The sequence below is a fragment of the Adiantum capillus-veneris genome, chromosome 4 (assembly GCF_014529385.1).
Source record: "Adiantum capillus-veneris isolate H3 chromosome 4, ASM1452938v2, whole genome shotgun sequence".
Classification (NCBI taxonomy): domain Eukaryota; kingdom Viridiplantae; phylum Streptophyta; class Polypodiopsida; order Polypodiales; family Pteridaceae; genus Adiantum; species Adiantum capillus-veneris.
This window is the reverse complement of record NC_140934.1, coordinates 136,438,893-136,456,867: the sequence shown is the minus strand read 5'-3', so window position 1 is coordinate 136,456,867 and position 17,975 is coordinate 136,438,893. Positions and strand designations below refer to the sequence as shown.

At 40.9% G+C, this 17,975-nt stretch overlaps 1 long non-coding RNA gene across 2 annotated transcripts in view; it reads right to left on the bottom strand.

The window, feature by feature from the left end:
- Window positions 1-2,629: 2,629 nt before the first annotated feature.
- The window catches only part of LOC147460030 (uncharacterized), a 73,608-nt gene continuing 58,262 nt past the window's right edge, over window positions 2,630-17,975 (bottom strand). For both annotated transcript variants that reach the window (XR_015187747.1, XR_015187746.1), the window contains one exon: window positions 2,630-2,705. This is a non-coding gene — a long non-coding RNA (uncharacterized LOC147460030). The remainder of the gene's footprint in view (window positions 2,706-17,975) is intronic.

Here is a 17,975-nt window from a genome sequence, read left to right as displayed (position 1 = left end):
CTCTCTCTCTCTCTCTCTCTCTCTCTCTCTCTCTCTCTCTCTCTCTCTCTCTCTCTCTCTCTCTCTCTCTCTCTCTCTCTCTCTCTCTCTCTCTCTCTCTCTCTCTCTCTCTCTCTCTCTCTCGTATAGCGAGCTTGACAAAGGAGAAGAAGATGAAGCAGTTTTTGGCAACACGGTGTGGGCAAGGCCTCTAGTACACAGAGGGAAGAATTTTTTACCGGAGCTAAATACTCCCCAACAGACTTCATGAGGTTGTGAGGAATTTTTTATTCTTCTTTATCATGTAAAGCTGAGCAACACAATGCTCATAATCTATAATTGTCTCTCGCTGTGCGTTGTGCTCCCAGGTTTTCATTGTAATTTTTTTCACTTTTTCCATATGTTGTGTGATCATCGACTATATGGTTTTGGTCAAAATTCCCTTAGAGGGGCTGTCTCACCACAAGGAAGACCATGGTGTGGGCCACCAGGAGGCATTTAAGGGTGTGCCCAAGGGGCTCTCCCACCCAAGGGGAAATCCCATAGGTTGGAGGCCATGGGTGGAACCAGTACTGGCGAACCCATGATTGAGGCTAACTCATGCAAGGCATCATGTATGGGCATTTCAAGCAAGACATGGCAATTTTTGATGATTTAAGTAATTGGGAAAAGTACGTCACATGCAAGGAAACATGATGAGACCATCCATATCCAAATAAGCAAGGATTCCAAATGGAAGTGCCAGAGAACGCATTCTCCAAGCAAGATTAGCATGCAAAGCTTTGGTAATGGTTTTGAATTAAGGTTGTACAATATGCAACAATGGGATAGAAGGATTCCAACCAAAAGTTGGTATCTTTTGACAATCCTACGACGTATTGCATGGAATAATAGTACATCCGACAAGACTCCACATGCTCATGTTTAAGTTTTTGCTTCAACTTTGAATTGGTTATGCAATCATTTTCATTCTGTCTGGGTTTGTGAATTCCAACTTGTGCACTAATTTTTGTCCAAGGGTTTTGTTGGAGTTTCTCAAGCATGGCTTGATTGTCATCATTGTCATCAATCCATTTCTCTACATGGATTGGCAAGCATGATCGATCATTCATTTCTAGAACTTCACGTGTCTATGACTTATACATATATACGATAGGTTTGCACATCATTTCAGACAAGCATGCCTTGTGTTAAGTTAAAGCAAGGTTGTCAACACATTATGATGTTCCTCAATTGACACGCAATTAATGAATCATCTCTACATAAGCAAGCACGGTTTGAATTTGTAATAGCATGGTTGCAAATGACTTAGGAAGCATATTATATACATGACAAGAATGTCCGTTGACTATGAGCATATCGGTTCCATGCTGTTTATTCTTTTAACACCAAACCTATGGCAAGAAAGGCTTCAATTTTAGGCATCTTGCATCAAATTTTTCAAGAGGGGAGACTTTGGAATGGGCTTGAGTATAGGTTTCAGTATGACAAAAGCCAAGAGGACATACATAATACATATGACAACTCTCACTTTATCAGCATACACGGCTATGAGCCAGATTCCATCAAAGCAAAGTAATCTGGCAGAATTCACAAGAAGAAATGCTTATAACCCATGTATAGGTATTGCCCATCGATTTGGGATCAAGGGCACTAGCACCCAAATTTGGGATTTGTTAATATAAGGATATAAGCTCACATTTTACGCATGACAATGTGTTAGTGCAAGCTTCAATATACACATTGACATTGTATCATCGGTATGCACGTCAATATATTATTCATCAAAATATACAATAATACAAGTCTCCTTAAATATATCTAAATAAATATTGAAATAAAAATAATAGTATGACATTGGCTTTTGCACTGACATTGGTTTTTGCGCATACCAACACTGATTTAAAGACGTGTATTTTGATACTTACATCGACGCTGGAACATGATTAATTTTTTTGGATAGAGAGGATTGGCAACTGATGCTCCATGTACTGCTGCACCAGGAACCAACCCTCTCTACCCAAAGGAAGAGTCTAAAAGAAACCACACTTTGCCTACATTTTGATGTTGAAGAGTACATTCAGTACAAATGAGCAAAATTGTAAGCATAACAAAACCATACACATTACAAGCTTCCAAAAGCATAACCATAATGTTCGACTCCCAAACCATAAGCACAACGACATGAAGATTTTATAACCATAACCAAAACATGACTTGAAACCGTAACTATAACAATATGAAAAATTTCAAGCAAGAATCTTATAATGATTTTGAATTCATAACCATAGCAACAAGAAGATTCTCAAATCATAAATGTTACATGATTAAAATAATGTTACCATATTCACATTATAATTGTAAAACCATAACCATACCCTGATTTCTATACCATGACCATAACATGATTGTCAAACCATAACCATAACATGATTTCCATAACATAATTACAAAACCATAACCATAACGTGATTGCCATACCATAATCATAATCTTAAACGGAATGCAAAACCATAAACATAAAAATCAAACTGTATATGTATATAATGAATATGATCATCGGGATGACCATAACTACAAAAAATAATATATGAAGGATGTGACTATCATCGTGATACCTCCCAGTTGATAGCCTCCCTCTCCTCATAGGGTTGGTTCAAAAAATCCACCCATAAGTCTATGCTTGTACCCATACTTCTCCTCTCGGTGTGTCAGAGGGTGCTTAACTGCAAAATAAACAATTAACCACAGGATAAGTATTCAGAAAGCATATACATATCCGGCAATCAAAAGTGTATATAAATTACTTAAAAAATCATTTCAAAGAGTGTTGTATCCCCTAGTCCCAAGATTTGATGCTCCAACAAACTCCAAACGTACTCTAGCTTCATCTCTCTACTGTTGAAATCTCTACGGATTGTCTTGTGTCTCTCATGAAATCCCACCACTCCTCTGCGTCAAACCATGTCAGATTTGTAGTCTAGCCTTGTATGTGTCTCTCGCCTTTGACTAACGGTGTGACATTGTGGAAATTTCTACGCTCGGCATGTATTCTTTGTGAATGGCCTCGAAGATCATATTCTCTCATCATCCTGATCATCCCAAATATCCATCACAGAGTGGCCAAACTAAACTATACAAAGCTGTTGAATCTTCTATCGCATGGCCTTTTCGACCCTATCCATGACAACAGCCCCGTCCTTGGTCTTGTACACCTTTCTAGGATCATGCTCATGTGATATGGAAGGTGTATGTGGTGTGAAAAATGGTGAACTATTTACTGAAGAGAGTGGTGAACGCTCTCTCAATGGTGTGGACACATCAGTAGAACTGCTACTACAACAACCACCACCTTTAGAATGAGGCTTATCTCGTCACGAAGAAGAACAAGTCGTTGGTGTAATTGGCATACTCGACTGAGGTGTACAGCTGTTCACTGTAGGGAAAACACTCATCCTAGACGTACGGCCAGTTGTACTAGGTCTAGAAGGACCATCTCCCCAAAGGTTCTCCACGTAAGCAACCTACTCCGATGTAAACTGTGATAAAAAAGAAACCATTTTCTCGTGTGACATGCCAGCCAGAGTGTTTTTGGAAAGGAGAGCATGCATGGTCATTCATTGGCCATGGCTACAAATACACCAATAACAGAGATATATTAATTAGTTTGTTCACATATGAATAAAAGAATAACTTAAGCAATGCAAATAACAAAAAAGAATTAGCCTGCAACACAGCTCATTATATCTATCTAATGTTGTAGAATAATTAAAAAAGTTTTACAAAGAGACCCTAGAAAAAATCAATAGTCAATCTCTCATCTTTTATGAGAGTTGATGCACAAAAGATATCTATCTCAATCTATACTTTTGCATCTTTGTCATCAAACTCCACTTCTACATCGCTCTCTGCATCTACTTGTAGATCTGAGAGCTCATCTTTCGGTTCAAGCATCTGCTCACCACTGATCTCCAGCTCAAAATCCACAATTACATCATCCGTCGGCCGTGTACTTTGGTCATAAATATCTTCAACCTCAAACTTCAATCCTTCACACACTTTTTTGCTATGTGGAGAAACTTAAACAACAAAGAGGCAGTGCGATTTTCATCCCATAGTGGATCTATTGTGAACATAACTCGCTCACAATGCTACAAAAGTATGAATACATCCCTACCATATATCCACACCCGCCTAGAGTTCACTTGAATTAGTCCACTCTTATCTTTATGCACAGTTTCATTAGGCCCACTAATAATAACTTTGAACCGCTTGATATCAAAGATAAAAATCTCAAATTTCCTAAAGCTAATCTTCAAGATGTCTTAGATGTAGCCAAAATATTCAATCTGGCTAGTCTTAATGTCTCATCCATGTCACTACTCTGACTTTCTTGGACAAAGATTGACCTAACCCCACTATCAAAGGTGACCTTTGTTTGTCTATCCGTTGTACCCTAAATCTCAGTTTCCACACTTAGATTTATTACTTGGGAACCCTTGGCCTTTTAGATGACCTCAAACGCACCCGGAACAGGCCAAAAACTGACCTCGCAGTGCATAGTTGTAACCCTGCTGCATCCATCCGCACACCTGGCACTCAACTTTTCCCAATAATTCATCCCACCACCACGTGAAGTGGCCCCAAAATATGGTCCTCATGATGACCTTTTTGCATAATTAGCAGAAAAGAACACCCACGTCGTGTCCGTACTTATCCACATGCAAGTATTGACCCCATTCGACCTCCTGACGCCACTAGATGCCATCTGACGACACCTTCTTACCTCATGTCGCCAACCAGCGGATAGCTTCCTTGAGAGATTTTACACACTAGAAACTCCTCATTATTGTAGAAAAAACATACTGGTACTAGTGATAGTGAAAATCGATGCACTATGTACATGTGGGTCCCACGCAACCACCTGGCTCTGGAAAATAGGCAATCCTTTATTAGATGCACCATGCATGGGTATGTACTTATGTGAAATCCCTTGCTCCAAAAAACTCCTGACATAATTTTCCCATCCCTTAGCCTGCTAGATCATTCATGATCAGCAGCACCAAAAAGAGATATGAGACTCGCTGCGTCACAGGTCTCCTCATCCCTCACCATCATTACTTGCTCCACAGACATCTCATCTTGTTGCACCATCATCAATCTAGCATGATACAATTTAAGACGCAATCCATTTACCCTTGACTTATGTAAAATCCCATCCAGGTTAGCCAACTGATATGTGCCATTCGGAAAACACTCCACTACCCTGAAAGGTCCTTCCCACTTAATTTGAAATTTCTTTTGGAAGGTGTTGTCCAGCTTAGTGTTGTACTACAAAACCAAATCATGCTTCTTGATACCCTTACTTTTGACCTTTTCATTTATCTTTGCCAAAGCCTTATCTTGTATTTGCCCATAATGTTCCAATGCACTCATCCTATCCAGTTGAACCTCCTGTAACTATAAGAGTCTCTCTTTGAATGCACCACTAGGTGGCCCAAGAAACTTCTCTAACATCTTGACAGCAGGCAACTCTACTTCCACAAGCAATAGTGCTTCCTTTCCATACACCAAATGAAATGGAGTAAACCCTGTATCTTTCTTCACTGACGTACAGTAAGCCCATAATGCACTAGCCAATTCCAAATCCCAATTCTTTCCTTGATGCTCTGTCACTTTTGAAAGGATTTGTACCAACTCACCATTGAATCTTTCATTTAAGCCATTACACTGCGGGTAATAAGGAGTGGTATGCTGGTGCCTAATCTTTATCTTTGTGCATAAGAAGTCTTGCAGTTTAGCTCTAAAGCCCGGCCCCTTATCTGAAAGTAGCTCAAGTGGCACCCCAAATTTTCAATATATTTCATCATACACAAATTTTTCCACATCCTTTGCAGTGATTTGTTTTACTGCTATAGCCTCTACCCATCTAGAGAGATAGTCCACTGCAGTCAAAATATAGCTTTTTCCCCTGCTTGTGATAGGTAACGGGCCTATTGCATCAATTTCCCACTTTTCAAACACATCAAAGGCCATAATGGTTTTTCGTAGCTCTGGCTACAACACTCTCTTCCCAAATGCTTGACACCTATTGCAAGACTTACACCAATGATGAACATCCTTGTGCAAACTAGGCCAGACATACCCCTCTTACAGGATCTTATGCAAGGTGATCTTTAGAGCAAAATGTCCGCCACATGCACCTTCATGATTCTCTTCCAACACCTCCCACCAAGGTACATGTCTCAACACGAGATCAGCCCCTCTCATGTATAAGAAATCACCAATCAATTTGTACCTGTATTCTCTACGCTCAAAGCCATACTTCTTAGACTTCTTAATGTCCTTCGGAATGATTCCTATTAGTAAAAACTCCTCTTCTAGAGCCAAACTTTCTCGGCCTTGATAAAGAGGTAAATTGGTCCTCAACACAAATAGCTCCCCAATCATGCTTTGAGATGCTTCATGTGCCTTTCCATTTAGAGCACGTTCAATGTGTTTGATGCTCCATGCTTCAAACTTTTTTAACAGGCCTTTAATTCTGAAACACATTTCCTTCAATGAGGTGTTCTTGCTCTTCCACACACCAAACGCTTGCTTCACAACTAACAAGGCATCACCTTTTATGCTCAACCTTCTAACCCCATGCTTCAAACAAATGTGTAATCCGGCTTCCAAAGTAGCAAATTCAGCCTCATTGTTACTATGAGCATCCAATTTGAACCCTCTCTTGCATACTAGCTTTCCCTCTGGATCATAAAATGTTATACCCCCTGGGTTCATTAAAGGAAGGTCCATCCTCGATAACATCTTGGCAGCAATGGTGGGCATCAAGTACGCAACTGTCACAAACATGTCAAATGCTCTATGTTGAGATGATGAATGACTCTCGATGCGTGAAGATTATAGATATGAGGGTGGCAACTGAGTATTCGTGAAGTAGCATCATGGCTCTTTCTGTAAGAGCCATCAAAGAACAAAACACGTGCATTGCTGATCTGTGGCACTTCTTCAACTACCTTTATCACCACCTCTTCCTTAACAAGAAGGGGATTCTCCTTGTAAGTCAACAAATTGGCTAGGGTAGACCTTGTACTGTCTTCCACTCTTGCAGCTCAATTACCCATTTCTTGACCACATTTGACATGTTAGTGCCATTAATTAACTGTGGCAAAAATGCATAACTCGTTAAGAAAACAAAAGGTCGAGGTAGCAAGTAATGACGAAATCGTCGACAAGAAAATATTACACTGGCCATCACTAGCTCTACTTCTGAGAATTTTCTCTCTGCTACCAACTTCACTCGTCTTGCATAATACACTAGCCTCATATAATGGCTACCCTTCCCCTTTTGCAATAGCATGGCTCCAATGGCATCATCCCCTACTGATGGATTTACATAAAATGATTTCTCCCAATCAGGAGCCTGCATGGCTGACAACCCCCCTAACACCTCTTTGACCTGTTGAAACACCTCTTCGCACTTGTCATCCCATTGCAATGGATCATGCTTTGCCACTTGTTGTAATGGATAAAGAAGCTGTGAAGACAATGGAATAAACCGCGCCATGTACTTTACTTTGTGTATAAAGGTTGCCAATTTCTTTGTACTCGTAGGTGATGGAAGAAGAATAATAGACTTAACCTTGTCTGGATCAGCCTCAATGACATTTTCTTACACCATGTGGCCCAATAACTTCACCCTTGGTTGTGCTAGATGACATTTCTTTGGATTTAGTTGTCCTCCACATTCATCATATCAAGCCAATACCCTCTGCAACTTCTCATGGTGTTCAGTCCTACTCTTGTAGACACAGAAGTCGTCCATAAAAGCTTTACACAATTGCCAATGAATGGTTCCAATACCCAATTTGCCCTCTCTTGATAGAAAGATGGTCCATTTGACAACCCAAATGGCAATATCGTGTAGCAATAGCAGCCCCATGGCGTAATGAAAGTTGTCTTTGTGCCGTCTTTAAGAGCAATCTTCAATTGAAAATAGCCTGAAAAACCATCACACACACTGTACCTCTCATAACCTGCCACCACTAAATCCAAGATTTGATCAATGAATGGAAGAGGATATGGGTTCTTCTTTGCATTTAAAGGCTTAAAATCGACACAAATCCTCCACTTTTCATCCTTCTTTGGACTGACTACTACTGGACTCACCTACTGGACTATGAACCCTGCCTTCACTAACTTGTCCACCTCTTCCCGCATGGATTCCATCTGCTCTTGACCCATTCTTCTTGGTCTTTGCCGCACTGGCTTAGCACCTTCTTTCAGATCTATATGCATCTCTTCTCCCTTGAACCCTCTGGTCTGTTCATATGAAGTAATGAACAAATCAGAAAAACTAGCTTATGTGCAAATATATCTCCTTCTTCATAGTTGAGAGGTATCCACTGATCATTTGTGTCATCAATTCCTGTTTTTTCTGGTCTTCTCTCTGCTTTTTCAGTTGTCAAACTTAGCTTTATTATTTGGGCACCCTTGGCCTTTTAGATGACCTCAAACGGACCCCAAACATGCCAAAAACTGACCTCACAGTGCATAGTTGTCACTCTGCTGCATCCATCCGCACACCTAGCACTCAACTTTTTCCAATAATGCATCCTGTCACCACGTGAGGTGGCCCCAAAATATGATCCTCATCATGAACTTTTTGCATAATTAACACAAAAGAACACCCACGTCGTGTCCGTACTTATCCACGTGCACGTATTGACCCCATTCGACCTCTTGATGCCACTAGATGCCATCTGACGCACCTGCTTACCTTATGTCGCCGACCCACGGATAGCTTCCTCAAGAAGTTTTACGCGCTATCAACTCCTCATTATTGTAGAGAAAACATACTAGTACTGGTGATAGTGAAAATCGATGCACTATGTACATGCTGTCCTACCTGTACACATATGGGCCACCTGGCTCTGGAAAATGGGCAATCCTTTATTAGATGCACCATGCATGGGTATGTACATATGTGCAATCCCTTGCTCCAAAAAACTCCTGACAACGACTCAAAACCCATGGACCTTAAATGGTCTAGAAAAATTTCCATTGGGTTTAAGTTGAGGCCACATCTCCGGCATTTGACCAACAACCTCTAGGTCATCTCTTTGGGCCTTGCTCTGTCCTTTTCTAGTGATGGTCTTCCATAGGATCTCCCCCAAATTCTTAAAAATGTGCATGGAAAATAGAGAATCTCTTCATGTCGGGTGTCTTATGTTAAGTATGGAGCCTGATTTACCCCTTATAATTTCCTGGTGTTAAAAATGAATATTTGTTGTTATGAGAAGAAGCCATCGTGCATGAAGAAAAATCACTCGCCAAAAATCCAAATTTTCATGGACACTCTCTAGATTTGCTCGAGATTGGCTTTACCAAAATATTCTTTTTTTCCATGTTCATCATCCAAATATTGTATATTGATGACAAGTTGATTGCAAGTGCTAAGATGCAGGACATAAAAGACCTAAAAGAGTAGTGGTCTAAATCTTTTTCAATGAAAGATTTAGGTGTTGCAAAGAAGATACTTGGTATGAAGATATCAAGGGAAAGGATGAAAAATACAATAAAGCTATCTCAAGAGGATTACGTCAAGAAGGTACTTGAAAGGTTTGCAATGCAAAATGCAAAAATGGTTCCTACACCTTTGGCTGGTCACTTTAAACTAACCAAGGATATGTGTCCAAAGACACATATCTCCTCTTGTGTCCAAAGACACAAGAGGAGATAGCCTATATGTCTAAAGTTCCATATGTTGTAGTAGTAGGTTCTCTTATGTATGTTATGGTCTGGACAAGACCAGACATTGCACATGAAGTGGGAGTTGTAAGTAGGTTCAATTTAAACTAACCAAGGATATGTGTCCAAAGACACAAGAGGAGATAGCCTATATGTCTAAAGTTCCATATGTTGTAGCAATAGGTTCTCTTATGTATGTTATGGTTTGGATAAGACCAGACATTGCACATGCTGTGGGAGTTGTAAGTAGGTTCATGGACAACCCAGGTAAAGAGCACTCGCAAGGTGTAAAGTGGATACTTAGGTATCTGAAAGGGATGACAACAAATGCTTTGTATTTTGGGAAAATTGATATTTTTCTGGAAGGGTATGATGATGCAGATATGGTAGGTGACAAAGATACTTGAAAGAGCACTACTGGCTATGTATTCACGGTTGGAGGCACAACAATAACCTAGGCTTCAAAGTTGCATAAAGTGGTCTCTTTGTCTACCATAGAAGCAAAGAATGTAGCAATGACAGAGGCAAGCAAAAAAATTTTGTGGCTTCAAGGATTCTTAGAAGACCTTGGATTGAAACAAGAAAATTGTGTCTTGTATAGTGATAGCCAAAGTGCTATTCATCTTGCAAATAAGTAAGCATTTCATTCAAGGAAAAAGCACATTGAGGTGAGATATCACTTCATACGCGCTGGTTTGGAAGAGGGACAACTAAATCTACGAAAGATACATACAAGTGAAAATCCTGCAAACATGTTTAAAAAGGTGGTCAACAAGGAGAAGTTGAGCTTTTTCTCATCTTCAATCGGCATTCAAGGATAAGAAGCCAGGATGGAAAGCAGTCACATGTTTGGTGTGGATATCAGTCTCCAAGTGGGAGATTGTTGAGTATGGAGCCTAATTTACACCTTAGCATTTTTTGTATTAAAACGCACATTTGCAAGGCTCCCATTGTGGGGACAAGATATCCCGTGTGAATAAAAATTACTCACCAAAATATTCCATTTTGCCTGAATATTATGGCTGGGAGGCAACACAAAAGTGATCAACAAACAACCGATCGGTTGGCCGTTGGCCGGTGGGTGGTGGTTAGAAGTCAATGGCTTATGGGTGGTGATTGAATTTAATGTCCGGTGGCCGATTTCAAGATGGAAATGTCTTCTCAAGGACGGCCACACGTGGACGCATTGGAGAGTCCAAGTCAGACTTGTCAACACAAGGGATGCTACACATGATTGCCTCTCATGAGAGAGGGTAGCACTTTTGGCCTATAAAGGAGGCCTCTTCTACACACAAAAACGGATTGTGAAGAATTGTGGTGCATTGTGAAGTTGATGTGACGTGGTGAGCATGAAGCAAGGCGGGAGCTCCAAAAGGGTATAATCTCTCTATAATCTACTTCTTGTTTTGAAGTACTAAAGCCATTGAGTGGATGCTTTCCCCTGGACATAGCCCACATTATCTCTCTCCATTAAGTAAACTACTTAATTATCCACTTAGCTACGTCCTATTTCCTAACAAATGATATTAGAGCAGGGTTTTCTCATAGCTAAAGTATCTCAAGGAAAGTATTCCTGGAATTGAGTGGAAGCAATGGCGGAGGAAGGGAAGCTCAATGGCAAGAACTACCAACACTGAAAGATGCAGATTAGAGACTATCTCTACCAGAAGGATCTTGATTTGTCACTAGGCGATCTTGCAAAGAAGCCCACAAGGATGGTAGATGAAGCATGGATTGCCCTTGATCAAAAGGCACTGAAAACAATTTGGTTAATCTTGGGGTCAACGGTGGCCTTCAAAGTTTTGGAGATGAAGACCACAAAGAACTTGATGAAGTCACTTTACGGTCTTTACGAGAAACCATCTGCATTCAATAAGGTATTTCTCATGAGGAGCTTGTTTAATCTAAAGATGGTAAAGAATGGTTCAGTTGTAGAATACCTAAATCACTTTAATACCAACATAAGTCAGCTTCAATCGATGAAAATCAATTTCGATGATGAAGTGCGATCTCTCCTTATACTCTCATCTCTACGGGGTAGTTAGGACAGCCTTGGGATGGATATAAGTATCTCTATTTTTGGAACAAATACTCGTAGGTTTGATGATGTTGTGAGTGTTCGCCTAAGCGAGGAAATGTGAAGGAGAGGCACAAGTGAATCATCGAGTTATGTAGTGTTAGTTGAAACAAGAGGAAGGCCGAAGGATAGGTTCAAAAACCAAAAGGGTCGTGATCGCTCAAGGTACAGCAAGTCATGCACAAAGTCAGTTTTTGAATGTTGGAACTACAGCAAGAAGAGCCATGTCAAGAAGGATTGCTAGTCCAAGAAGAAGAAGGAGTTAGAGTCTCAAGACAACAAGCCAACATCAGAGGTCAATGTGGCTGGTATAGTAGAGTAATATACTCTAATTATCTCATTAGAAAAAGCGTTTGACTCCTAGATAGTATATTCTAGAGCTTGATTCCATGCGGCACCACACAAGCAACATTTCCAAGATTACACCAAAGGTAATTTTGGATATGTATACTTGGGAGATGATGAAGCTTGTGATATTATCGACAAATGTATAGTTTGTTGCAAAACTCATAACGGAAATGAATGGAAGCTTAAAGATGTTAGACATGTTCCTTCTCTTCGTAAGAATTTGATCTCTACAGGAAAATTGGACGATGAAGGTCACAACATTGCATTCAGAAACAAACAGTGGAAGATCTCAAAGGGATCTTTGGTGGTTTCCAAAGGAGAAAAGGTTGGTACACTCTACTTGTGTCAGCTGATAATCTTAAACTTGTGCAACAATATAGAAGTCGATAGTGCAGTGTGGCACTTCAGGCTTGGGTATATGAGTGTCAAAGGAATGAAAATACTTCAAACAAAGAAGGCTCTACCAGGTTTGAAACAAGTGGATTTAGTGTTCTGTGACAATTGTGTTTATGGTAAACAAAAGAGGCTAAAATTTCAATTATCAGGAAATGAAAGGAAAAAAAATGTGAGCTGGTTCATTCTGATGTTTGGGGTCCTACAAGTACACCATCCCTTGGTGGCTCATTGTACTATGTAACATTTATAGACGATGTAACTAGGAAAACATGGGTTTATGTGATAAAGAATAAATTTAATGTATTTTCCATATTTCAAAGGGGGAAAGCCTTTGTGGAAATGAAGCAGTACCAAAGTTAAATGCCTCAGATCCGACAGTGGAGGCGAGTATTGCAGCCAAGCTTTTGAAATCTTCTGTACTAGCAATGGCATTCGGAGGCAATGGCATAGAATTTCCAAAAGGATGAAAATAATCAATCATGGAGCAAGCATGAAGCATGTGGCTACATGAAGGCTTACCACTTGAGCTTTGGGAAGAAGTAGTAAGTATGTTTGTGCACTTAATCAACCGGTCACCCTCAACGGCATTGGATGGGGGAGTTCCAGAGGATGCATGGACAAGTAAACCGGTGAATTATTCATTTCTCAAAGTGTTTGAGTGTGAGGCTTCCATGCACATAGTTAGAAGCCTAAGGTCAAAGTTAGATGCAAAGTCCAAAAAGTGTTTCTTAATTGGCTATGGAGAAGGTGACTTTGGGTATCGCCTATGGAATCCTGAAGATGGTAAAATCTTTAGAAGTATGGATGTAATTTTCAATGAGTGTACCTATTTGTTTTGGCAAAACAAAAAATAGTGAGTGAGAAGCAATCATATGTTCTAATCACCAACCCATTGAAGTTAACTAGGGAATTTATCTCAAGTCCTACAAAAATCCCTAATCTTATTTTTATGCAACAAAACGTAAGAAATGACTGTTTTGATGAAAATGTAATGGTCCATCAACTTTGGAGGCTTGGTGTGACCAAAAGATGAGACATTTTACAAGTTTCTTATCTTTTCCATGTGGAGTAGGCCTTGAACTATAACCTCATAAAAGGATTTTACAAAATGAGTGGATCTACTATGGTTTTGGAGGTTTTTTTCAAAACTCTAAAAGGACACTTTTATGTCCTGTTAGGTTACCAACCTAGTGTTAAGCCTTGTGGCTACTCATGATTTAAATCTTGAGCAAATGGCTGTAAATACAGCATTCCCTCACGATCACTTAGAGGAGGAAATTTACATGCTTCAATCAAAGGGTATGAAGTAAAAGGTAAGGAGGAAATGGTTTGCAGCTTAAAGAAGAGCTTGTATGGTTTAAAGAAAGTATCAAGACAGAGGGACTTTGTTATAGAAAGTTTGGACTCACAAACACTACAAGAGGTTATGTGCTCTTGTGACGCTCTTAGCGACGGAAATACACTGGGTTTTTATAACCCCCGGCGTCGCTATAAGCGTCGCTAAAAGCGTCGCTACGAGAGCGTCGCTATATGCGTCGCTATAGGCGTCGCTATATAGCGACGTCTATAGCGACGCCTATAGCGACGCTCTCACAGAAGAGTATAGCGACGCATATAGTGACGCTACAGAGCCATAAATAGCGACGCATATAGCGACGCCTGAGAGAATATTTTTTTGGTGGCAGGGCATTGAATGCCTGCCACCCATCAACCATATTGTACTTGATTCACTTTTTAAAAAAAGTGCAAAGGTAAATAATAGACCCAAAATAGTCACCCACAAGACGCATTGTTTGCAAAATTGACAATTGTACACATCATAGACAAACTGAATTGATTGGCAAATGTAATAATGACAATTGTACAACATCATAGGCATAAAGAATTGATTGGCAAAAGGAATTGCGGTGACAAATGTAATAATATACATGGTTCAAAAAGACGTATAAAATCCGTCTCATGATACATAAGCTATGAGAAACCCTAAACTAATGCTATCTAGCTACGGCTAAACTGACGTCGTCTAATCAGACGTCTCATCGCGTCCAAGGGGCGTATCTGTCGGATTCTGCAAAAAAAGACAATAAGACAGTTTTCAGTAAGTATAAACATATAACGACATTTATAAAACAATACAAAAAATAAAAAAGAGTAAACCGTAATACTAACCATGCCGCTGCGAGAACTGAGAATGTCCATCAGGGCGTTTAAGCCCTTCCTGCCTGCGTACTCGCGCTTGTACGGTGTGGGATCACGTCCTGTCATCGACCACTGTCAAAACATACAAAGATTTCATTATGTTAGAACTAAAAAACTCATAAACCCTAAACTATCGAACATGCATAAAGAGCAATGTGAAAAGACTTACAAAATCGGCCTCAAATGATGCCCATCCACCGCTCCCCAAGTGGTGCGAGCTCCCTGCCTCTACTCGCGCTCTGGCTGCATCTTTTTGTTGCTTCCACTTGTCGGGATTCTCGCGCGCTGCTTTCTTCGCATTCTTCCAATCTTCTTTGGCCAGCCAATCTGGCCTATTCCACCCATTCTTGATTGCTTTTTGCACTTCGGAACGCTTGTGTTTGCAGTATTCGCGCATTCGAATCTTCATCAGGTCTTCATTGAAGCGCTGATCCCGTGTTGGAACGGGAAACTCATCATGAAGTATGCTGATGACTCTGTTTTTTAAATCACTTGGTACTTCACTCCATTTGTTTAGTATATAGTGTCTAAACAGCTGAGAGCAAAGACCACGCATGCGCGAGATCACCTTCTTGCCGTCATCATCCATGATGATGCCGCCGCTGATGTCGACGGAGTAAGGCAAGCCCTCTGGCCGGTGACGCGTGAACCTGGGTGTCCCGGCAGGGGTCTCTAGCGGCGTGTCGATGGGGGTACGGACGTCAGGTGTCTCCACCGGCGTCTGGGCCCCGAAGCGAGGAGTGTCGAGTGGGGTGGCTCCTGGCGGAGTAGGTAGAGGTGTGTAGCTTCTAGGAACAGTCAGCCGTGCAAAACCTGGCGTAGACGGCGATGCTGTGGCTGGTGTGGGGGCGGGCAAAGAAGGGGAGGGTAAAGAGCCTCGTCGAACACGAGGCGGTGTGGAGGCATCGGTGGCGGAATCCCCACAACAACCGCCACCGCCACCACTAGAGCGCCGGTGTCTAGAAGAGTGTGACGCTCGTCTCGTCGACGCCGAAGCTTCGGAGCGCGCCGAATGCTCCGAAAGAGAGGGAGATGCGGATGGTGTAGGAACGCGCGATGATGCGCCAGAGCGATGACGCTCCACGTACCACTGTCTCTGCTGCGGTGACAAAGAAGAAAGAAACTCCTCATCATCCATACCTGCATTAAACACACGAATATTTAAACTTAATATTGAATGAATAGAGTAGACAATGACGCAAATACCATTAAATACAATGACGTAATGACGTAATGACGTAATGACGTTCCTCTGTAATCGATCCTCAAAATCTCTTGCAGCGTGCCGAAGTAAGTGAGTTCCGCCACCACGGGATCTGCATCAGAGGAACGTCGTCGACTAGACTGTTCAAATTTTGCCATGATCCCACAATCTTGAGTAAAACGCTTTTTGTCGATTCGTTCCACCCTAAAATGTCGACCTTTACACCATGCTGCTGTGTATGACTTATACTACAACGAACAAAGATTATGAGTGGCCGTTCAAACGTTTATAAATAAAGTCACTTGCTAGTCGTACATTGCAAACTTACCTTGGTCGCGCAACCCCGAGAGTACTCCCACTCTTCTTCAGTCACTTCGTCACCGCATTGTTGTGCGCTTTTCAATTGGTTGTGCAACCATCTTAAGCTCATGAAGGTTGGTAGGCTCTCCAGAACCGCTGGATAGTGCATCGGTGGTCGTCTTCCCCGTCTCCACTCGATTCGTGCCCTTTGTCGCTCTTGCTTTGCATCCTCATATTGTGAAATCCACTTTTGCATCACTGGATTGTGAAGCATGCAAAATCGGTTGATTTTAGCCTCTAGATAGGTGTTTCGGTTGGACGGTCCCACATCCTCGTCGCTACTCATAATGAGGATAAAAAACTTATAACCTAGACAACAAATTTAATATTCTATTGGCATTCTTCGTCTTATCTCTCTCTCTCTCTCTCTCTCTCTCTCTCTCTCTCTCTCTCTCTCTCTCTCTCTCTCTCTCTCTTTACCTCACATTCTCTAGTCATGTCCAATCCCCGCACACCTCGGTCTAGAGGTGCACGGAGATCAGAACCACCGGGTTATAATCTCGTCTTTATTGGTCAATACCTATATTTGTGGGTACAAGAAATCTAGACACCCACGTCTACATGATACTGCATGTAGTGGACAAAATCCCTTTGCCTCTTCTCTAGCTGTAGCACTTCACTTCATCTTAACATCTTTTCACAGTAGATCTTTTCACTGTTCGTCTAACTCTAAACCCTAAACCGTAAGTAATTCTTGCGTGGACTCGATCTAACGTAAATAAGCGTAAATCTAAATAAACGTAAATCTAACTAAAAATAAAGCTAAATCTAATTTAACGTAAGTCTAATGACTAGAGGTTGTCTAGATGGTCATTGTGTCGGGGATGTAGTGACTCTTGCCGCCCTGAAGATCCACCTTCTTCCCTATCTTCTGAAGACATTTCACCAGTACTTTTGGATCGACGGAGCCCACTATGAGTGAAGGCAGCAATACCCTATATTCCATTGAGGGCTTTCTTCACCCGCTTCATGCAGGCATCGCAGTCTATGGAGACCCGCATCTAATCTAATATAACATAAATCTAAATCTAGCTTAAATAAATGTAAATCTAGTTAAAAATAAACCTAAATCTAATTTAATGTAAGTCTACATATAACCTAATCTTTAACGTCTTTTAAAATAGTTTCCTACGACGTTATAACTCTCTTCTTCCTGTGTGTGTGCGCGTGTGTGGATGTGTGTGCCAATAAAAAGAGATAAATGGTATAACCTTTCTATCACCCATGCCAAGTATGATAGATTGATTATGCCATTTCTCTCTTGAATAATAGGTCTTCAGTTCAACTCCTCGTCGGCTAGATCTTTAGGTCTTTTAATTTTAATTAGTTTCCTACGACGCTCCCTTAGTTTCTCTTTCTTTTTCTCTCAATGTGTGTGCGTTTTTTTGGATCGTATGCATGTTTTCTTTCTCTTTTCCTCTCTCAATGTGTGCGTTTTTTGTTTATGCATGTTCTCTCTCTCTTTTCCTCTCTCAATGCGTGCGTTTTTTGTTTATGCATGCTCTCTCTCTCTTTTTCTCTCTCAATGTGTGTGTGCATTCTTTGTTTATATATGTGTGTGCGTTTTTGCACTCTCTCTCTCTCTCTCTCTCTCTCTCTCTCTCTCTCTCTCTCAAAAACACTATATGTGTGTGTGTATGTGTGTGTGTGAGAGAGAGA